The following is a 24,153-nucleotide window of genomic DNA, read 5'->3' as shown; positions in this document are numbered from 1 at the left end:
TAAGGTTAGTATCACACCTCATGTAGCCTAGTCCATAGACCTATATGTTTTGATAAGGTTAGTATCACACCTCATGTAGCCTAGTCCATAGACCTATATGTTTTAATAAGGTTAGTATCACACCTCATGTAGCCTAGTCCATAGGTCTATATGTTTTAATAAGGTTAGTATCACACCTCATGTGTAGCCTAGACCATAGGCCTATATGTTTTCTGATAAAGGTTAGTATCACACCTCAAGTAGCCTAGTCCATAGGTCTATATGTTTTAATAAGGTTTGTATCACACCTCATGTAGCCTAGCCCATAGGTCTATGTTTTGATAAGGTTAGTATCACCTCATGTAGCCTAGTCCATGAATTTTCTTAACTTTAATAAAGGTTAGTATCACACCTCATGTAGCCTAGCCAGGTCTATATGTTTTGATAAGGTTAGTATCACCTCATGTAGCCTAGTCCATAGACCTATATGTTTTAATAAGGTTAGTATCACACCTCATGTAGCCTAGTCCATAGGTCTATATGTTTTAATAAGGTTAATTATCACACCTCATAGCCTAGACCATAGGCCTATATGTTTTGATAAGGTTAGTATCACACCTCAAGTAGCCTAGTCCATAGGTCTATATGTTTTAATAAAGGTTTGTATCACACCTCATGTAGCCTAGCCCATAGGTCTATATGTTTTTGATAAGGTTAGTATCACACCTCATGTAGCCTAGTCCATAGGTCTATGTTTTAATAAGGTTAGTATCACACCTCATGTAGCCTAGTCCATAGGCCTGTATGTTTTAATAAGGTTAGTATCACCTCATGTAGCCTAGCCCATAGGTCTATATGTTTTTGATAAGGTTAGTATCACACCTCATGTAGCCTAGTCCATAGGTCTATATGTTTTAATAAGGTTAGTATCACACCTCATGTAGCCTAGTCCATAGGCCTATATGTTTTAATAAGGTTAGTATCACACTCATGTAGCCCAGCCCATAGGTCTATGTTTTAATAAGGTTAGTATCACACTCATGTAGCCTAGTCCATAGGTCTATATGTTTTAATAAGGTTAGTATCACACCTCATTAGCTAGTCCATAGTCCTATATGTTTTAATAAGGTTAGTATCATACCTCATGTAGCCTAGTCCAGGTTAGTATCACACCTCATGTAGCCTAGTCCATAGGCCTATATGTTTTTATAAGGTTAGTATCACACCTCATGTAGCCTAGTAACCTATATGTTTTAATAAAGTTAGTATCACTCATATGTTTTAATAAGGTTAGTATCACACCTCATGTAGCCTAGTCCATAGGTCTATAATAAGGTTAGTATCACACCTCCCATGTTCTATATGTTTTAATAAGGTTAGTATCACACCTCATGTAGCCTAGTCCATAGACATATGTTTTTGATAAGGTTAGTATCTCATATGTTAGACCTATATGTTTGATAAGGTTAATATCACACTCATGTAGCCTAGTCCATAGGTCTATATGTTTTAATAAGGTTAGTATCACACCTCATGTAGCCTAGCCCATAGGTCTATATGTTTTAATATAGTTAGTATCACATGTAGCCTAGTCCATCCTATATGTTTTAATAAGTTAGTATCACACCTCATGTAGCCTAGACCATAGGTCTATATGTTTTAATAAGGTTAGTATCACACCTCATGTAGCCTAGTCCATAGACTATATGTTTTGATAAGGTTAGTATCACACCTCATGTAGCCTAGCCCATAGGCCTATATGTTTTAATAAGGTTAGTATCACACCTCATGTAGCCTAGTCCATAGGTCTATATGTTTTAATAAGGTTAGTATCACCTCATGTAGCCTAGTCCATAGGTCTATATGTTTTAATAAGGTTAGTATCACACCTCATGTAGCCTAGTCCATAGGCCTATATGTTTTAATAAAGGTTAGTATCACACCTCATGTAGCCTAGTCCATAGGTCTATATGTTTTAATAAGGTTATTATATCATACCTTCCATAGGCCTATATATGTTTTAATAAAGGTTAGTATCATACCTCATGTGCCTTCCATAGGCCTATAAGGTTAGTATCACACTCATGTAGCCTAGCCCATAGGTCTATATGTTTTAATAAGGTTAGTATCACACCTCATGTAGCCTAGTCCATAGTCCTATATGTTTTAATATGGTTAGTATCACACCTCATGTAGCCTAGTCCATAGGTCTATATGTTTTAATAAGGTTAGTATCACACCTCATGTAGCCTAGCCCATAGGTTATATGTTTTAATAAGGTTAGTATCACACCTCATGTAGCCTAGTCCATAGGTCTATATGTTTTAATAAGGTTAGTATCACACCTCAAGTAGCCTAGTCCATAGGCCTATATGTTTTAATAAGGTTAGTATCACACCTCATGTAGCCTAGTCCATAGGTCTATATGTTTTGATAAGGTTAGTATCACACCTCATGTAGCCTAGTCCATAGGTCTATATGTTTTAATAAGGTTAGTATCACACCTCATGTAGCCTAGTCCATAGGCCTATATGTTTTAATAAGGTTAGTATCACACTCATGTAGCCTGTCCATAGGCCTATAAGGTTAGTTCACACCTCATAGCCTAGTCCATAGGCCTATAAGGTTAGTATCACACCTCATGTAGCCTAGTCCATAGGCCTATATGTTTTAATAAGGTTAGTATCACACCTCATGTAGCCTAGTCCATAGGCCTATATGTTTTAATAAGGTTAGTATCACACCTCATGTAGCCTAGTCCATAGGCCTATATGTTTTAATAAGGTTAGTATCACACCTCATGCAGCCTAGCCCATAGTCCTATAAGGTTAGTATCACACCTCATGTAGCCAGCCCATAGGTCTATATGTTTTAATAAGGTTAGTATCACACCCTCATGTAGCCTAGCCCATAGGTCTATATGTTTTGATAAGGTTAGTATCACACCTCATGTAGCCTAGTCCATAGACCTATATGTTTTAATAAGGTTAGTATCACACCTCATGTAGCCTAGCCATAGGCCTATGTTTTGATAAGGTTAGTATCACACCTCATGTAGCCTAGTCCATAGACCTATATGTTTTAATAAGGTTAGTATCACACCTCATGTAGCCTAGTCCATAGGTCTATATGTTTTAATAAGGTTAGTATCACACCCTCATGTAGCCTAGACCATAGACCTATATGTTTTGATAAGGTTAGTATCACACCTCAAGTAGCCTAGTCCATAGGTCTATATGTTTTAATAAGGTTTGTATCACACCTCATGTAGCCTAGCCCATGTTTTGATAAGGTTAGTATCACACCTCATGTAGCCTAGTCCATAGACCTATATGTTTTAATAAGGTTAGTATCACACCTCATGTAGCCTAGCCCATAGGTCTATATGTTTTGATAAGGTTAGTATCACACCTCATGCAGCCTAGTCCATAGACCTATATGTTTTAATAAGGTTAGTATCACACCTCATGTAGCCTAGTCCATAGACCTATATGTTTTAATAAGGTTAGTATCACACTCATGTAGCCTAGTCCATAGGTCTATATGTTTTAATAAGGTTAGTATCACACCTCATGTAGCCTAGCCCATAGGTCTATATGTTTTAATAAGGTTAGTATCACACCTCATGTAGCCTAGTCCATAGGTCTATATGTTTTAATAAGGTTAGTATCACACCTCATGTAGCCTAGCCCATGTTTTGATAAGGTTAGTATCACACCCCTCATGTAGCCTAGTCCATAGGTCTATATGTTTTAATAAGGTTAGTATCACACCTCATGTAGCCTAGTCCATAGGCCTGTATGTTTTAATAAGGTTAGTATCACACCTCATGTAGCCTAGCCCATAGGTCTATATGTTTTGATAAGGTTAGTATCACACCTCATGTAGCCTAGTCCATAGGTCTATATGTTTTAATAAGGTTAGTATCACACCTCATGTAGCCTAGTCCATAGGCCTATATGTTTTAATAAGGTTAGTATCACACCTCATGTAGCCCAGCCCATAGGTCTATATGTTTTAATAAGGTTAGTATCACACCTCATGTAGCCTAGTCCATAGGTCTATATGGTTTAATAAGGTTAGTATCACACCTCATGTAGCCTAGTCCATAGTCCTATATGTTTTAATAAGGTTAGTATCATACCTCATGTAGCCTAGTCCATAGGCCTATAAGGTTAGTATCACACCTCATAGCCTAGGGCCTATATGTTTTAATAAAAGTTAGTATCACACCTCATGTAGCCTAGTCCATAGGTCTATATGTTTTAATAAGGTTAGTATCACACCTCATGTAGCCTAGTCCATAGGTCTATATGTTTTAATAAGGTTAGTATCACACTCATGTAGCCTAGCCCATAGGTCTATATGTTTTAATAAGGTTAGTATCACACCTCATGTAGCCTAGTCCATAGGTCTATATGTTTTAATAAGGTTAGTATCACACCTCATGTAGCCTAGTCCATAGGTCTATATGTTTTAATAAGGTTAGTATCACACCTCATGTAGCCTAGTCCATAGGCCTATATGTTTTATAAGGTTAGTATCACACCTCATGTAGCCTAGTCCATAGACCTATATGTTTTGATAAGGTTAGTATCACACCTCATGTAGCCTAGTCCATAGGTCTATATGTTTTAATAAGTTAAAATCACATGTAGCCTAGTCCATAGGTCTATATGTTTTAATATAGTATCACACCTCATGTAGCCTAGTCCATAGGCCTATATGTTTTAATAAGGTTAGTATCATACCTCATGTAGCCTAGTCCATAGGCCTATAAGGTTAGTATCACACCTCATGTAGCCTAGCCCATAGGTCTATATGTTTTAATAAGGTTAGTATCACACCTCATGTAGCCTAGTCCATAGTCCTATATGTTTTAATATGGTTAGTATCACACCTCATGTAGCCTAGTCCATAGGTCTATATGTTTTAATAAGGTTAGTATCACACCTCATGTAGCCTAGCCCATAGGTCTATATGTTTTAATAAGGTTAGTATCACACCTCATGTAGCCTAGTCCATAGGTCTATATGTTTTAATAAGGTTAGTATCACACCTCATGTAGCCTAGTCCATAGGCCTATATGTTTTAATAAGGTTAGTATCACACCTCATGTAGCCTAGTCCATAGGTCTATATGTTTTGATAAGGTTAGTATCACACCTCATGTAGCCTAGTCCATAGGTCTATATGTTTTAATAAGGTTAGTATCACACCTCATGTAGCCTAGTCCATAGGCCTATATGTTTTAATAAGGTTAGTATCACACCTCATGTAGCCTAGTCCATAGGCCTATAAGGTTAGTATCACACCTCATGTGCCTAGTCCATAGGCCTATAAGGTTAGTATCACACCTCATGTAGCCTAGTCCATAGGCCTATATGTTTTAATAAGGTTAGTATCACACCTCATGTAGCCTAGTCCATAGGCCTATATGTTTTAATAAGGTTAGTATCACACCTCATGTAGCCTAGTCCATAGGCCTATATGTTTTAATAAGGTTAGTATCACACCTCATGTAGCCTATAAGGTTAGTATCACACCTCATGTAGCCTATAGGTCTATATGTTTTAATAAGGTTAGTATCACACCTCATGTAGCCTAGCCCATAGGTCTATATGTTTTGATAAGGTTAGTATCACACCTCATGTAGCCTAGTCCATAGACCTATATAATAAGGTTAGTATCACACCTCATATAGCCCAGGTTTTTGATAAGGTTAGTATCACACCTCATGTAGCCTAGTCCATAGGTCCTATATGTTTTAATAAGGTTAGTATCACACCTCATGTAGCCTAGTCCATAGGTCTATATGTTTTAATAAGGTTAGTATCACACCTCATGTAGCCTAGTCCATAGACCTATATGTTTTGATAAGGTTAGTATCACACCTCAAGTAGCCTAGTCCATAGGTCTATATGTTTTAATAAGGTTTGTATCACACCTCATGTAGCCTAGCCCATGTTTTGATAAGGTTAGTATCACACCTCATGTAGCCTAGTCCATAGACCTATATGTTTTAATAAGGTTAGTATCACACCTCATGTAGCCTAGCCCATAGGTCTATATGTTTTGATAAGGTTAGTATCACACCTCATGTAGCCTAGTCCATAGGCCTATATGTTTTAATAAGGTTAGTATCACACCTCATGTAGCCTAGTCCATAGGTCTATATGTTTTAATAAGGTTAGTATCACACCTCATGTAGCCTAGTCCATAGGTCTATATGTTTTAATAAGGTTAGTATCACACCTCATGTAGCCTAGCCCATAGGTCTATATGTTTTAATAAGGTTAGTATCACACCTCATGTAGCCTAGTCCATAGGTCTATATGTTTTAATAAGGTTAGTATCACACCTCATGTAGCCTAGCCCATAGGTCTATATGTTTTGATAAGGTTAGTATCACACCTCATGTAGCCTAGTCCATAGGTCTATATGTTTTAATAAGGTTAGTATCACACCTCATGTAGCCTAGTCCATAGGCCTGTATGTTTTAATAAGGTTAGTATCACACCTCATGTAGCCTAGTCCATAGGTCTATATGTTTTAACAAGGTTTGTATCACACCTCATGTAGCCTAGTCCATAGGCCTATATGTTTTAATAAGGTTAGTATCACACCTCATGTAGCCTAGTCCATAGGCCTATATGTTTTAATAAGGTTAGTATCACACCTCATGTAGCCTAGCCCATAGGTCTATATGTTTTAATAAGGTTTGTATCACACCTCATGTAGCCTAGTCCATAGGTCTATATGTTTTAATAAGGTTAGTATCACACCTCATGTAGCCTAGTCCATAGTCCTATATGTTTTAATAAGGTTAGTATCATACCTCATGTAGCCTAGCCCATAGGCCTATAAGGTTAGTATCACACCTCATGTAGCCTAGTCCATAGGCCTATATGTTTTGATAAGGTTAGTATCACACCTCATGTAGCCTAGTCCATAGGTCTATATGTTTTAATAAGGTTAGTATCACACCTCATGTAGCCTAGCCCATAGGTCTATATGTTTTAATAAGGTTAGTATCACACCTCATGTAGCCTAGCCCATAGGTCTATATGTTTTAATAAGGTTAGTATCACACCTCATGTAGCCTAGTCCATAGGTCTATATGTTTTAATAAGGTTAGTATCACACCTCATGTAGCCTAGTCCATAGGTCTATACGTTTTAATAAGGTTAGTATCACACCTCATGTAGCCTAGTCCATAGACCTATATGTTTTGATAAGGTTAGTATCACACCTCATGTAGCCTAGCCCATAGACCTATATGTTTTGATAAGGTTAGTATCACACCTCATGTAGCCTAGTCCATAGGTCTATATGTTTTAATATGGTTAAAATCACACCTCATGTAGCCTAGTCCATAGGTCTATATGTTTTAATAAGGTTAGTATCACACCTCATGTAGCCTAGTCCATAGGCCTATATGTTTTAATAAGGTTAGTATCACACCTCATGTAGCCTAGACCATAGGTCTATATGTTTTAATAAGGTTAGTATCACACCTCATGTAGCCTAGTCCATAGGCCTATATGTTTTGATAAGGTTAGTATCACACCTCATGTAGCCTAGCCCATAGGCCTATATGTTTTAATAAGGTTAGTATCACACCTCATGTAGCCTAGTCCATAGGTCTATATGTTTTAATAAGGTTAGTATCACACCTCATGTAGCCTAGTCCATAGGCCTATATGTTTTAATAAGGTTAGTATCACACCTCATGTAGCCTAGTCCATAGGCCTATATGTTTTAATAAGGTTAGTATCACACCTCATGTAGCCTAGTCCATAGGCCTATATGTTTTAATAAGGTTAGTATCACACCTCATGTAGCCTAGTCCATAGGCCTATATGTTTTAATAAGGTTAGTATCATACCTCATGTAGCCTAGTCCATAGGCCTATATTAGTTCACACCTCATGTAGCCTTGTTTTAATAAGGTTAGTATCACACCTCATGTAGCCTAGTCCATAGGCCTATATGTTTTAATAAGGTTAGTATCACACCTCATGTAGCCCAGCCCATAGGTCTATATGTTTTAATAAGGTTAGTATCACACCTCATGTAGCCTAGTCCATAGGTCTATATGTTTTAATAAGGTTAGTATCACACCTCATGTAGCCTAGTCCATAGGCCTATATGTTTTAATAAGGTTAGTATCACCTCATGTAGCCTAGTCCATAGGCCTATAAGGTTAGTATCACACCTCATGTAGCCTAGTCCATAGGCCTATATGTTTTAATAAGGTTAGTATCACACCTCATGTAGCCTAGTCCATAGGTCTATATGTTTTAATAAGGTTAGTATCACACCTCATGTAGCCTAGTCCATAGGTCTATATGTTTTAATAAGGTTAGTATCACACCTCATGTAGCCTAGTCCATAGGTCTATATGTTTTAATAAGGTTAGTATCACACCTCATGTAGCCTAGTCCATAGTCCTATATGTTTTAATAAGGTTAGTATCATACCTCATGTAGCCTAGTCCATAGTCCTATAAGGTTAGTATCACACCTCATGTAGCCTAGCCCATAGGTCTATATGTTTTAATAAGGTTAGTATCACACCTCATGTAGCCTAGCCCATAGGTCTATATGTTTTAATAAGGTTAGTATCACACCTCATGTAGCCTAGTCCATAGGTCTATATGTTTTAATAAGGTTAGTATCACACCTCATGTAGCCTAGTCCATAGGTCTATATGTTTTAATAAGGTTAGTATCACACCTCATGTAGCCTAGTCCATAGACCTATATGTTTTGATAAGGTTAGTATCACACCTCATGTAGCCTAGCCCATAGACCTATATGTTTTGATAAGGTTAGTATCACACCTCATGTAGCCTAGTCCATAGGTCTATATGTTTTAATATGGTTAAAATCACACCTCATGTAGCCTAGTCCATAGGTCTATATGTTTTAATATGGTTAGTATCACACCTCATGTAGCCTAGTCCATAGGCCTATATGTTTTAATAAGGTTAGTATCACACCTCATGTAGCCTAGACCATAGGTCTATATGTTTTAATAAGGTTAGTATCACACCTCATGTAGCCTAGTCCATAGGTCTATATGTTTTGATAAGGTTAGTATCACACCTCATGTAGCCTAGCCCATAGGCCTGTATGTTTTAATAAGGTTAGTATCACACCTCATGTAGCCTAGTCCATAGGTCTATATGTTTTAATAAGGTTAGTATCACACCTCATGTAGCCTAGTCCATAGGTCTATATGTTTTAATAAGGTTAGTATCACACCTCATGTAGCCTAGTCCATAGGCCTATATGTTTTAATAAGGTTAGTATCACACCTCATGTAGCCTAGTCCATAGGTCTATATGTTTTAATAAGGTTAGTATCACACCTCATGTAGCCTAGTCCATAGGCCTATATGTTTTAATAAGGTTAGTATCATACCTCATGTAGCCTAGTCCATAGGCCTATAAGGTTAGTATCACACCTCATGTAGCCTAGCCCATAGGTCTATATGTTTTAATAAGGTTAGTATCACACCTCATGTAGCCTAGTCCATAGGCCTATATGTTTTAATATGGTTAGTATCACACCTCATGTAGCCTAGTCCATAGGTCTATATGTTTTGATAAGGTTAGTATCACACCTCATGTAGCCTAGTCCATAGGCCTATATGTTTTAATAAGGTTAGTATCACACCTCATGTAGCCTAGCCCATAGGTCTATATGTTTTGATAAGGTTAGTATCACACCTCATGTAGCCTAGTCCATAGGTCTATATGTTTTAATAAGGTTAGTATCACACCTCATGTAGCCTAGTCCATAGGCCTATATGTTTTAATAAGGTTAGTATCACACCTCATGTAGCCTAGCCCATAGGTCTATATGTTTTAATAAGGTTAGTATCACACCTCATGTAGCCTAGTCCATAGGCCTATATGTTTTGATAAGGTTAGTATCACACCTCATGTAGCCTAGTCCATAGTCCTATATGTTTTAATAAGGTTAGTATCACACCTCATGTAGCCTAGTCCATAGGCCTATAAGGTTAGTATCACACCTCATGTAGCCTAGTCCATAGGCCTATATGTTTTGATAAGGTTAGTATCACACCTCATGTAGCCTAGTCCATAGGTCTATATGTTTTAATAAGGTTAGTATCACACCTCATGTAGCCTAGCCCATAGGTCTATATGTTTTAATAAGGTTAGTATCACACCTCATGTAGCCTAGCCCATAGGCCTATATGTTTTAATAATGTTAGTATCACACCTCATGTAGCCTAGCCCATAGGCCTATATGTTTTAATAATGTTAGTATCACACCTCATGTAGCCTAGTCCATAGGTCTATATGTTTTAATAAGGTTAGTATCACACCTCATGTAGCCTAGTCCATAGACCTATATGTTTTGATAAGGTTAGTATCACACCTCATGTAGCCTAGCCCATAGACCTATATGTTTTGATAAGGTTAGTATCACACCTCATGTAGCCTAGTCCATAGGTCTATATGTTTTAATATGGTTAAAATCACACCTCATGTAGCCTAGTCCATAGGTCTATATGTTTTAATATGGTTAGTATCACACCTCATGTAGCCTAGTCCATAGGCCTATATGTTTTAATAAGGTTAGTATCACACCTCATGTAGCCTAGACCATAGGTCTATATGTTTTAATAAGGTTAGTATCACACCTCATGTAGCCTAGTCCATAGGTCTATATGTTTTGATAAGGTTAGTATCACACCTCATGTAGCCTAGCCCATAGGCCTGTATGTTTTAATAAGGTTAGTATCACACCTCATGTAGCCTAGTCCATAGGTCTATATGTTTTAATAAGGTTAGTATCACACCTCATGTAGCCTAGTCCATAGGTCTATATGTTTTAATAAGGTTAGTATCACACCTCATGTAGCCTAGTCCATAGGCCTATATGTTTTAATAAGGTTAGTATCACACCTCATGTAGCCTAGTCCATAGGTCTATATGTTTTAATAAGGTTAGTATCACACCTCATGTAGCCTAGTCCATAGGCCTATATGTTTTAATAAGGTTAGTATCATACCTCATGTAGCCTAGTCCATAGGCCTATAAGGTTAGTATCACACCTCATGTAGCCTAGCCCATAGGTCTATATGTTTTAATAAGGTTAGTATCACACCTCATGTAGCCTAGTCCATAGGCCTATATGTTTTAATAAGGTTAGTATCACACCTCATGTAGCCCAGCCCATAGGTCTATATGTTTTAATAAGGTTAGTATCACACCTCATGTAGCCTAGTCCATAGGTCTATATGTTTTAATAAGGTTAGTATCACACCTCATGTAGCCTAGTCCATAGTCCTATATGTTTTAATAAGGTTAGTATCATACCTCATGTAGCCTAGTCCATAGGCCTATAAGGTTAGCCACCTCATGTAGCCTAGTCCATAGGCCTATATGTTTTAATAAGGTTAGTATCACACCTCATGTAGCCTAGTCCATAGGTCTATATGTTTTAATAAGGTTAGTATCACACCTCATGTAGCCTAGTCCATAGGTCTATATGTTTTAATAAGGTTAGTATCACACCTCATGTAGCCTAGTCCATAGGTCTATATGTTTTAATAAGGTTAGTATCACACCTCATGTAGCCTAGTCCATAGTCCTATATGTTTTTAATAAGGTTAGTATCATACCTCATGTAGCCTAGTCCATAGGCCTATAAGGTTAGTATCACACCTCATGTAGCCTAGCCCATAGGTCTATATGTTTTAATAAGGTTAGTATCACACCTCATGTAGCCTAGCCCATAGGTCTATATGTTTTAATAAGGTTAGTATCACACCTCATGTAGCCTAGTCCATAGGTCTATATGTTTTAATAAGGTTAGTATCACACCTCATGTAGCCTAGTCCATAGGTCTATATGTTTTAATAAGGTTAGTATCACACCTCATGTAGCCTAGTCCATAGACCTATATGTTTTGATAAGGTTAGTATCACACCTCATGTAGCCTAGCCCATAGACCTATATGTTTTGATAAGGTTAGTATCACACCTCATGTAGCCTAGTCCATAGGTCTATATGTTTTAATATGGTTAAAATCACACCTCATGTAGCCTAGTCCATAGGTCTATATGTTTTAATAAGGTTAGTATCACACCTCATGTAGCCTAGTCCATAGGCCTATATGTTTTAATAAGGTTAGTATCACACCTCATGTAGCCTAGACCATAGGTCTATATGTTTTAATAAGGTTAGTATCACACCTCATGTAGCCTAGTCCATAGGTCTATATGTTTTGATAAGGTTAGTATCACACCTCATGTAGCCTAGTCCATAGGCCTGTATGTTTTAATAAGGTTAGTATCACACCTCATGTAGCCTAGTCCATAGGTCTATATGTTTTAATAAGGTTAGTATCACACCTCATGTAGCCTAGTCCATAGGTCTATATGTTTTAATAAGGTTAGTATCACACCTCATGTAGCCTAGTCCATAGGCCTATATGTTTTAATAAGGTTAGTATCACACCTCATGTAGCCTAGTCCATAGGTCTATATGTTTTAATAAGGTTAGTATCACACCTCATGTAGCCTAGTCCATAGGCCTATATGTTTTAATAAGGTTAGTATCATACCTCATGTAGCCTAGTCCATAGGCCTATAAGGTTAGTATCACACCTCATGTAGCCTAGCCCATAGGTCTATATGTTTTAATAAGGTTAGTATCACACCTCATGTAGCCTAGTCCATAGTCCTATATGTTTTAATATGGTTAGTATCACACCTCATGTAGCCTAGTCCATAGGTCTATATGTTTTAATAAGGTTAGTATCACACCTCATGTAGCCTAGCCCATAGGCCTATATGTTTTAATAAGGTTAGTATCACACCTCATGTAGCCTAGTCCATAGGTCTATATGTTTTGATAAGGTTAGTATCACACCTCATGTAGCCTAGTCCATAGGCCTATATGTTTTAATAAGGTTAGTATCACACCTCATGTAGCCTAGCCCATAGGTCTATATGTTTTGATAAGGTTAGTATCACACCTCATGTAGCCTAGTCCATAGGTCTATATGTTTTGATAAGGTTAGTATCACACCTCATGTAGCCTAGTCCATAGGCCTATATGTTTTAATAAGGTTAGTATCACACCTCATGTAGCCTAGCCCATAGGCCTATAAGGTTAGTATCACACCTCATGTAGCCTAGTCCATAGGCCTATATGTTTTGATAAGGTTAGTATCACACCTCATGTAGCCTAGTCCATAGGCCTATATGTTTTAATAAGGTTAGTATCACACCTCATGTAGCCTAGTCCATAGGCCTATATGTTTTAATAAGGTTAGTATCACACCTCATGTAGCCTAGCCCATAGTCCTATAAGGTTAGTATCACCATGTAGCCTAGCCCATAGGTCTATATGTTTTAATAAGGTTAGTATCACACTCATGTGTAGCCTAGCCCATAGGTCTATATGTTTTGATAAGGTTAGTATCACACCTCATGTAGCCTAGTCCATAGACCTATATGTTTTAATAAGGTTAGTATCACACCTCATGTAGCCTAGCCCATAGGTCTATATGTTTTGATAAGGTTAGTATCACACCTCATGTAGCCTAGTCCATAGGCCTATATGTTTTAATAAGGTTAGTATCACACCTCATGTAGCCTAGCCCATAGGTCTATATGTTTTGATAAGGTTAGTATCACACCTCATGTAGCCTAGTCCATAGGCCTATATGTTTTAATAAGGTTAGTATCACACCTCATGTAGCCTAGTCCATAGGCCTATATGTTTTAATAAGGTTAGTATCACACCTCATGTAGCCTAGTCCATAGGCCTATATGTTTTAATAAGGTTAGTATCACACCTCATGTAGCCTAGTCCATAGGTCTATATGTTTTGATAAGGTTAGTATCACACCTCATGTAGCCTAGTCCATAGGTCTATATGTTTTAATAAGGTTAGTATCACACCTCATGTAGCCTAGTCCATAGGCCTATATGTTTTAATAAGGTTAGTATCACACCTCATGTAGCCTAGCCCATAGGCCTATAAGGTTAGTATCACACCTCATGTAGCCTAGTCCATAGGCCTATAAGGTTAGTATCACACCTCATGTAGCCTAGTCCATAGGCCTATATGTTTTAATAAGGTTAGTATCACACCTCATGTAGCCTAGTCCATAGGCCTATATGTTTTAATAAGGTTAGTATCACACCTCATGTAGCCTAGTCCATAGGCCTATATGTTTTGATAAGGTTAGTATCACACCTCATGTAGCCTAGTCCATAGGCCTATATGTTTTAATAAGGTTAGTATCACACCTCATGTAGCCTAGCCCATAGTCCTATAAGGTTAGTATCACACCTCATGTAGCCTAGCCCATAGGTCTATATGTTTTAATAAGGTTAGTATCACACCTCATGTAGCCTAGCCCATAGGTCTATATGTTTTGATAAGGTTAGTATCACACCTCATGTAGCCTAGCCCATAATCACACCTCATGTAGCCTAGTCCATAGACCTATATGTTTTAATAAGGTTAGTATCACACCTCATGTAGCCTAGTCCATAGGTCTATATGTTTTAATAAGGTTAGTATCACACCTCATGTAGCCTAGACCATAGGCCTATATGTTTTGATAAGGTTAGTATCACACCTCAAGTAGCCTAGTCCATAGGTCTATATGTTTTAATAAGGTTTGTATCACACCTCATGTAGCCTAGCCCATAGGTCTATATGTTTTGATAAGGTTAGTATCACACCTCATGTAGCCTAGTCCATAGACCTATATGTTTTAATAAGGTTAGTATCACACCTCATGTAGCCTAGCCCATAGGTCTATATGTTTTGATAAGGTTAGTATCACACCTCATGTAGCCTAGTCCATAGACCTATATGTTTTAATAAGGTTAGTATCACACCTCATGTAGCCTAGTCCATAGGTCTATATGTTTTAATAAGGTTAGTATCACACCTCATGTAGCCTAGCCCATAGGTCTATATGTTTTAATAAGGTTAGTATCACACCTCATGTAGCCTAGTCCATAGGTCTATATGTTTTAATAAGGTTAGTATCACACCTCATGTAGCCTAGTCCATAGGCCTATATGTTTTAATAAGGTTAGTATCACACCTCATGTAGCCTAGTCCATAGGTCTATATGTTTTGATAAGGTTAGTATCACACCTCATGTAGCCTAGTCCATAGGTCTATATGTTTTAATAAGGTTAGTATCACACCTCATGTAGCCTAGTCCATAGGCCTATATGTTTTAATAAGGTTAGTATCACACCTCATGTAGCCTAGTCCATAGGCCTATAAGGTTAGTATCACACCTCATGTAGCCTAGTCCATAGGCCTATAAGGTTAGTATCACACCTCATGTAGCCTAGTCCATAGGCCTATATGTTTTAAAAAGGTTAGTATCACACCTCATGTAGCCTAGTCCATAGGCCTATATGTTTTAATAAGGTTAGTATCACACCTCATGTAGCCTAGTCCATAGGCCTATATGTTTTAATAAGGTTAGTATCACACCTCATGTAGCCTAGACCATAGGTCTATATGTTTTAATAAGGTTAGTATCACACCTCATGTAGCCTAGCCCATAGTCCTATAAGGTTAGTATCACACCTCATGTAGCCTAGCCCATAGGTCTATATGTTTTAATAAGGTTTGTATCACACCTCATGTAGCCTAGCCCATAGGTCTATATGTTTTGATAAGGTTAGTATCACACCTCATGTAGCCTAGTCCATAGACCTATATGTTTTAATAAGGTTAGTATCACACCTCATGTAGCCTAGCCCATAGGTCTATATGTTTTGATGAGGTTAGTATCACACCTCATGTAGCCTAGTCCATAGACCTATATGTTTTAATAAGGTTAGTATCACACCTCATGTAGCCTAGTCCATAGGTCTATATGTTTTAATAAGGTTAGTATCACACCTCATGTAGCCTAGCCCATAGGTCTATATGTTTTAATAAGGTTAGTATCACACCTCATGTAGCCTAGTCCATAGGTCTATATGTTTTAATAAGGTTAGTATCACACCTCATGTAGCCTAGTCCATAGGCCTATATGTTTTAATAAGGTTAGTATCACACCTCATGTAGCCTAGTCCATAGGTCTATATGTTTTGATAAGGTTAGTATCACACCTCATGTAGCCTAGTCCATAGGTCTATATGTTTTAATAAGGTTAGTATCACACCTCATGTAGCCTAGTCCATAGGCCTATATGTTTTAATAAGGTTAGTATCACACCTCATGTAGCCTAGTCCATAGGCCTATAAGGTTAGTATCACACCTCATGTAGCCTAGTCCATAGGCCTATAAGGTTAGTATCACACCTCATGTAGCCTAGTCCATAGGCCTATATGTTTTAATAAGGTTAGTATCACACCTCATGTAGCCTAGTCCATAGGCCTATATGTTTTAATAAGGTTAGTATCACACTCATGTAGCCTAGTCCATAGGCCTATATGTTTTAATAAGGTTAGTATCACACCTCATGTAGCCTAGACCATAGGTCTATATGTTTTAATAAGGTTAGTATCACACCTCATGTAGCCTAGCCCATAGTCCTATAAGGTTAGTATCACACCTCATGTAGCCTAGCCCATAGGTCTATATGTTTTAATAAGGTTAGTATCACACCTCATGTAGCCTAGCCCATAGGTCTATATGTTTTGATAAGGTTAGTATCACACCTCATGTAGCCTCCCATAATCACACCTCATGTAGCCTAGTCCATAGACCTATATGTTTTAATAAGGTTAGTATCACACCTCATGTAGCCTAGTCCATAGGTCTATATGTTTTAATAAGGTTAGTATCACACCTCATGTAGCCTAGACCATAGGCCTATATGTTTTGATAAGGTTAGTATCACACCTCAAGTAGCCTAGTCCATAGGTCTATATGTTTTAATAAGGTTTGTATCACACCTCATGTAGCCTAGCCCATAGGTCTATATGTTTTGATAAGGTTAGTATCACACCTCATGTAGCCTAGTCCATAGACCTATATGTTTTAATAAGGTTAGTATCACACCTCATGTAGCCTAGCCCATAGGTCTATATGTTTTGATAAGGTTAGTATCACACCTCATGTAGCCTAGTCCATAGACCTATATGTTTTAATAAGGTTAGTATCACACCTCATGTAGCCTAGTCCATAGGTCTATATGTTTTAATAAGGTTAGTATCACACCTCATGTAGCCTAGCCCATAGGTCTATATGTTTTAATAAGGTTAGTATCACACCTCATGTAGCCTAGTCCATAGGTCTATATGTTTTAATAAGGTTAGTATCACACCTCATGTAGCCTAGTCCATAGGCCTATATGTTTTAATAAGGTTAGTATCACACCTCATGTAGCCTAGTCCATAGGTCTATATGTTTTGATAAGGTTAGTATCACACCTCATGTAGCCTAGTCCATAGGTCTATATGTTTTAATAAGGTTAGTATCACACCTCATGTAGCCTAGTCCATAGGCCTATATGTTTTAATAAGGTTAGTATCACACCTCATGTAGCCTAGTCCATAGGCCTATAAGGTTAGTATCACACCTCATGTAGCCTAGTCCATAGGCCTATAAGGTTAGTATCACACCTCATGTAGCCTAGTCCATAGGCCTATATGTTTTAAAAGGTTAGTATCACACCTCATGTAGCCTAGTCCATAGGCCTATATGTTTTAATAAGGTTAGTATCACACCTCATGTAGCCTAGTCCATAGGCCTATATGTTTTAATAAGGTTAGTATCACACCTCATGTAGCCTAGACCATAGGTCTATATGTTTTAATAAGGTTAGTATCACACCTCATGTAGCCTAGCCCATAGTCCTATAAGGTTAGTATCACACCTCATGTAGCCTAGCCCATAGGTCTATATGTTTTAATAAGGTTAGTATCACACCTCATGTAGCCTAGCCCATAGGTCTATATGTTTTGATAAGGTTAGTATCACACCTCATGTAGCCTAGTCCATAGACCTATATGTTTTAATAAGGTTAGTATCACACTCATGTAGCCTAGCCCATAGGTCTATATGTTTTGATAAGGTTAGTATCACACCTCATGTAGCCTAGTCCATAGGTCTATATGTTTTAATAAGGTTAGTATCACACCTCATGTAGCCTAGTCCATAGGTCTATATGTTTTAATAAGGTTAGTATCACACCTCATGTAGCCTAGTCCATAGGTCTATATGTTTTGATAAGGTTAGTATCACACCTCATATAGCCTAGTCCATAGGTCTATATGTTTTAATAAGGTTTGTATCACACCTCATGTAGCCTAGTCCATAGGTCTATATGTTTTGATAAGGTTAGTATCACACCTCATGTAGCCTAGTCCATAGTCCTATATGTTTTAACAAGGTTTGTATCACACCTCATGTAGCCTAGTCCATAGGCCTGTATGTTTTAATAAGGTTAGTATCACACCTCATGTAGCCTAGTCCATAGGTCTATATGTTTTAACAAGGTTTGTATCACACCTCATGTAGCCTAGTCCATAGTCCTATATGTTTTAATAAGGTTAGTATCACACCTCATGTAGCCTAGCCCATAGGTCTATATGTTTTAATAAGGTTAGTATCACACCTCATGTAGCCTAGCCCATAGGTCTATATGTTTTAATAAGGTTAGTATCACACCTCATGTAGCCTAGTCCATAGGTCTATATGTTTTAATAAGGTTAGTATCACACCTCATGTAGCCTAGACCATAGGCCTATATGTTTTGATAAGGTTAGTATCACACCTCAAGTAGCCTAGTCCATAGGTCTATATGTTTTAATAAGGTTTGTATCACACCTCATGTAGCCTAGCCCATAGGTCTATATGTTTTGATAAGGTTAGTATCACACCTCATGTAGCCTAGTCCATAGGCCTATATGTTTTAATAAGGTTAGTATCACACCTCATGTAGCCTAGTCCATAGGCCTATAAGGTTAGTATCACACCTCATGTAGCCTAGTCCATAGGCCTATAAGGTTAGTATCACACCTCATGTAGCCTAGTCCATAGGCCTATATGTTTTAATAAGGTTAGTATCACACCTCATGTAGCCTAGCCCATAGTCCTATAAGGTTAGTATCACACCTCATGTAGCCTAGCCCATAGGCCTAAATGTTTTAATAAGGTTATTATCACACCTCATGTAGCCTAGCCCATAGTCCTATAAGGTTAGTATCACACCTCATGTAGCCTAGCCCATAGGCCTAAATGTTTTAATAAGGTTAGTATCACACCTCATGTAGCCTAGCACATAGTCCTATAAGGTTAGTATCACACCTCATGTAGCCTAGCCCATAGGCCTAAATGTTTTAATAAGGTTAGTATCACACCTCATGTAGCCTAGCCCATAGGTCTATATGTTTTGATAAGGTTAGTATCACACCTCATGTAGCCTAGTCCATAGACCTATATGTTTTAATAAGGTTAGTATCACACCTCATGTAGCCTAGCCCATAGGTCTATATGTTTTGATAAGGTTAGTATCACACCTCATGTAGCCTAGTCCATAGACCTATATGTTTTAATAAGGTTAGTATCACACCTCATGTAGCCTAGCCCATAGGTCTATATGTTTTGATAAGGTTAGTATCACACCTCATGTAGCCTAGTCCATAGACCTATATGTTTTAATAAGGTTAGTATCACACCTCATGTAGCCTAGTCCATAGACCTATATGTTTTAATAAGGTTAGTATCACACCTCATGTAGCCTAGCCCATAGGTCTATATGTTTTAATAAGGTTAGTATCACACCTCATGTAGCCTAGCCCATAGGTCTATATGTTTTAATAAGGTTAGTATCACACCTCATGTAGCCTAGTCCATAGGCCTATATGTTTTAATAAGGTTAGTATCACACCTCATGTAGCCTAGTCCATAGGCCTATAAGGTTAGTATCACACCTCATGTAGCCTAGTCCATAGGCCTATAAGGTTAGTATCACACCTCATGTAGCCTAGTCCATAGGCCTATATGTTTTAATAAGGTTAGTATCACACCTCATGTAGCCTAGTCCATAGGCCTATATGTTTTAATAAGGTTAGTATCACACCTCATGTAGCCTAGTCCATAGGCCTATATGTTTTAATAAGGTTAGTATCACACCTCATGTAGCCTAGCCCATAGTCCTATAAGGTTAGTATCACACCTCATGTAGCCTAGCCCATAGGTCTATATGTTTTAATAAGGTTAGTATCACACCTCATGTAGCCTAGCCCATAGGTCTATATGTTTTGATAAGGTTAGTATCACACCTCATGTAGCCTAGTCCATAGACCTATATGTTTTAATAAGGTTAGTATCACACCTCATGTAGCCTAGCCCATAGGTCTATATGTTTTGATAAGGTTAGTATCACACCTCATGTAGCCTAGTCCATAGACCTATATGTTTTAATAAGGTTAGTATCACACCTCATGTAGCCTAGCCCATAGGTCTATATGTTTTGATAAGGTTAGTATCACACCTCATGTAGCCTAGTCCATAGACCTATATGTTTTAATAAGGTTAGTATCACACCTCATGTAGCCTAGCCCATAGGTCTATATGTTTTGATAAGGTTAGTATCACACCTCATGTAGCCTAGTCCATAGACCTATATGTTTTAATAAGGTTAGTATCACACCTCATGTAGCCTAGTCCATAGACCTATATGTTTTAATAAGGTTAGTATCACACCTCATGTAGCCTAGCCCATAGGTCTATATGTTTTAATAAGGTTAGTATCACACCTCATGTAGCCTAGCCCATAGGTCTATATGTTTTAATAAGGTTAGTATCACACCTCATGTAGCCTAGTCCATAGGTCTATATGTTTTAATAAGGTTAGTATCACACCTCATGTAGCCTAGACCATAGGCCTATATGTTTTGATAAGGTTAGTATCACACCTCAAGTAGCCTAGTCCATAGGTCTATATGTTTTAATAAGGTTTGTATCACACCTCATGTAGCCTAGCCCATAGGTCTATATGTTTTGATAAGGTTAGTATCACACCTCATGTAGCCTAGTCCATAGGCCTATATGTTTTAATAAGGTTAGTATCACACCTCATGTAGCCTAGTCCATAGGCCTATAAGGTTAGTATCACCTCATGTAGCCTAGTCCATAGGCCTATAAGGTTAGTATCACACCTCATGTAGCCTAGTCCATAGGCCTATATGTTTTAATAAGGTTAGTATCACACCTCATGTAGCCTAGTCCATAGGCCTATATGTTTTAATAAGGTTAGTATCACACCTCATGTAGCCTAGTCCATAGGCCTATATGTTTTAATAAGGTTAGTATCACACCTCATGTAGCCTAGCCCATAGTCCTATAAGGTTAGTATCACACCTCATGTAGCCTAGCCCATAGGTCTATATGTTTTAATAAGGTTAGTATCACACCTCATGTAGCCTAGCCCATAGGTCTATATGTTTTGATAAGGTTAGTATCACACCTCATGTAGCCTAGTCCATAGACCTATATGTTTTAATAAGGTTAGTATCACACCTCATGTAGCCTAGCCCATAGGTCTATATGTTTTGATAAGGTTAGTATCACACCTCATGTAGCCTAGTCCATAGACCTATATGTTTTAATAAGGTTAGTATCACACCTCATGTAGCCTAGTCCATAGGTCTATATGTTTTAATAAGGTTAGTATCACACCTCATGTAGCCTAGACCATAGGCCTATATGTTTTGATAAGGTTAGTATCACACCTCAAGTAGCCTAGTCCATAGGTCTATATGTTTTAATAAGGTTTGTATCACACCTCATGTAGCCTAGCCCATAGGTCTATATGTTTTGATAAGGTTAGTATCACACCTCATGTAGCCTAGTCCATAGACCTATATGTTTTAATAAGGTTAGTATCACACCTCATGTAGCCTAGCCCATAGGTCTATATGTTTTGATAAGGTTAGTATCACACCTCATGTAGCCTAGTCCATAGACCTATATGTTTTAATAAGGTTAGTATCACACCTCATGTAGCCTAGTCCATAGGTCTATATGTTTTAATAAGGTTAGTATCACACCTCATGTAGCCTAGCCCATAGGCCTATATGTTTTAATAAGGTTTGTATCACACCTCATGTAGCCTAGTCCATAGGTCTATATGTTTTAATAAGGTTAGTATCACACCTCATGTAGCCTAGTCCATAGGCCTATATGTTTTAATAAGGTTAGTATCACACCTCATGTAGCCTAGTCCATAGGTCTATATGTTTTGATAAGGTTAGTATCACACCTCATGTAGCCTAGTCCATAGACCTATATGTTTTAATATGGTTAGTATCACACCTCATGTAGCCTAGCCCATAGGTCTATATGTTTTGATAAGGTTAGTATCACACCTCATGTAGCCTAGTCCATAGACCTATATGTTTTAATAAGGTTAGTATCACACCTCATGTAGCCTAGTCCATAGGTCTATATGTTTTAATAAGGTTAGTATCACACCTCATGTAGCCTAGCCCATAGGTCTATATGTTTTAATAAGGTTAGTATCACACCTCATGTAGCCTAGTCCATAGGTCTATATGTTTTAATAAGGTTAGTATCACACCTCATGTAGCCTAGTCCATAGGCCTATATGTTTTAATAAGGTTAGTATCACACCTCATGTAGCCTAGTCCATAGGTCTATATGTTTTGATAAGGTTAGTATCACACTCATGTAGCCTAGTCCATAGGTCTATATGTTTTAATAAGGTTAGTATCACACCTCATGTAGCCTAGTCCATAGGCCTATATGTTTTAATAAGGTTAGTATCACACCTCATGTAGCCTAGTCCATAGGCCTATAAGGTTAGTATCACACCTCATGTAGCCTAGTCCATAGGCCTATAAGGTTAGTATCACACCTCATGTAGCCTAGTCCATAGGCCTATATGTTTTAATAAGGTTAGTATCACACCTCATGTAGCCTAGCCCATAGGCCTAAATGTTTTAATAAGGTTAGTATCACACCTCATGTAGCCTAGCCCATAGGCCTATATGTTTTAATAAGGTTAGTATCACACCTCATGTAGCCTAGCCCATAGGCCTAAATGTTTTAATAAGGTTAGTATCACACCTCATGTAGCCTAGCCCATAGTCCTATAAGGTTAGTATCACACCTCATGTAGCCTAGCCCATAGGCCTAAATGTTTTAATAAGGTTATTATCACACCTCATGTAGCCTAGCCCATAGGCCTAAATGTTTTAATAAGGTTATTATCACACCTCATGTAGCCTAGCCCATAGTCCTATAAGGTTAGTATCACACCTCATGTAGCCTAGCCCATAGGCCTAAATGTTTTAATAAGGTTATTATCACACCTCATGTAGCCTAGCCCATAGTCCTATAAGGTTAGTATCACACCTCATGTAGCCTAGTCCATAGACCTATATGTTTTAATAAGGTTAGTATCACACCTCATGTAGCCTAGTCCATAGGTCTATATGTTTTAATAAGGTTAGTATCACACCTCATGTAGCCTAGACCATAGGCCTATATGTTTTGATAAGGTTAGTATCACACCTCAAGTAGCCTAGTCCATAGGTCTATATGTTTTAATAAGGTTTGTATCACACCTCATGTAGCCTAGCCCATAGGTCTATATGTTTTGATAAGGTTAGTATCACACCTCATGTAGCCTAGTCCATAGACCTATATGTTTTAATAAGGTTAGTATCACACCTCATGTAGCCTAGCCCATAGGTCTATATGTTTTGATAAGGTTAGTATCACACCTCATGTAGCCTAGTCCATAGACCTATATGTTTTAATAAGGTTAGTATCACACCTCATGTAGCCTAGTCCATAGGTCTATATGTTTTAATAAGGTTAGTATCACACCTCATGTAGCCTAGCCCATAGGTCTATATGTTTTAATAAGGTTAGTATCACACCTCATGTAGCCTAGTCCATAGGTCTATATGTTTTAATAAGGTTAGTATCACACCTCATGTAGCCTAACCATAGGCCTATATGTTTTAATAAGGTTAGTATCACACCTCATGTAGCCTAGTCCATAGGTCTATATGTTTTGATAAGGTTAGTATCACACCTCATGTAGCCTAGTCCATAGGTCTATATGTTTTAATAAGGTTAGTATCACACCTCATGTAGCCTAGTCCATAGGCCTATATGTTTTAATAAGGTTAGTATCACACCTCATGTAGCCTAGTCCA

At 37.8% G+C, this 24,153-nt stretch overlaps 1 protein-coding gene and 2 long non-coding RNA genes across 18 annotated transcripts in view; 2 read left to right on the top strand and 1 right to left on the bottom strand.

Annotated features, from left to right (window-relative positions):
- LOC118381065 (kinesin-like protein KIF21B) overlaps nt 1-24,153 on the top strand; it is a 188,250-nt gene that overhangs the window by 77,841 nt on the left and 86,256 nt on the right. The gene's annotated exons all lie outside the window — the stretch shown is intronic.
- On the top strand, nt 1,705-12,967 carry LOC127932110 (uncharacterized). 2 transcript variants are annotated; one of them, XR_008144107.1, is made up of 4 exons: nt 1,705-1,785; nt 6,043-6,413; nt 9,575-9,733; nt 12,861-12,967. It is a non-coding gene; the product is annotated as an uncharacterized LOC127932110 (long non-coding RNA). The 2 variants fall into 2 exon arrangements; XR_008144108.1 differs by lacking the exon at nt 9,575-9,733.
- On the bottom strand, nt 10,014-24,097 carry LOC127932109 (uncharacterized). 13 transcript variants are annotated; one of them, XR_008144101.1, is made up of 5 exons: nt 14,881-15,077; nt 14,175-14,227; nt 13,877-14,025; nt 12,787-13,200; nt 10,014-10,285 (listed from the first exon to the last, which is right to left on the bottom strand). It is a non-coding gene; the product is annotated as an uncharacterized LOC127932109 (long non-coding RNA). The 13 variants fall into 13 exon arrangements; XR_008144095.1 differs by lacking the exons at nt 14,175-14,227; nt 14,881-15,077 and having other exon boundaries at nt 12,787-12,892; nt 12,999-13,200; nt 13,877-14,038; XR_008144104.1 differs by lacking the exons at nt 13,877-14,025; nt 14,175-14,227; nt 14,881-15,077 and adding an exon at nt 24,030-24,097.

Source organism: Oncorhynchus keta, chromosome 10, assembly GCF_023373465.1.
Source record: "Oncorhynchus keta strain PuntledgeMale-10-30-2019 chromosome 10, Oket_V2, whole genome shotgun sequence".
Classification (NCBI taxonomy): domain Eukaryota; kingdom Metazoa; phylum Chordata; class Actinopteri; order Salmoniformes; family Salmonidae; genus Oncorhynchus; species Oncorhynchus keta.
This window is presented reverse-complemented; position numbering and strand designations above follow the sequence as displayed.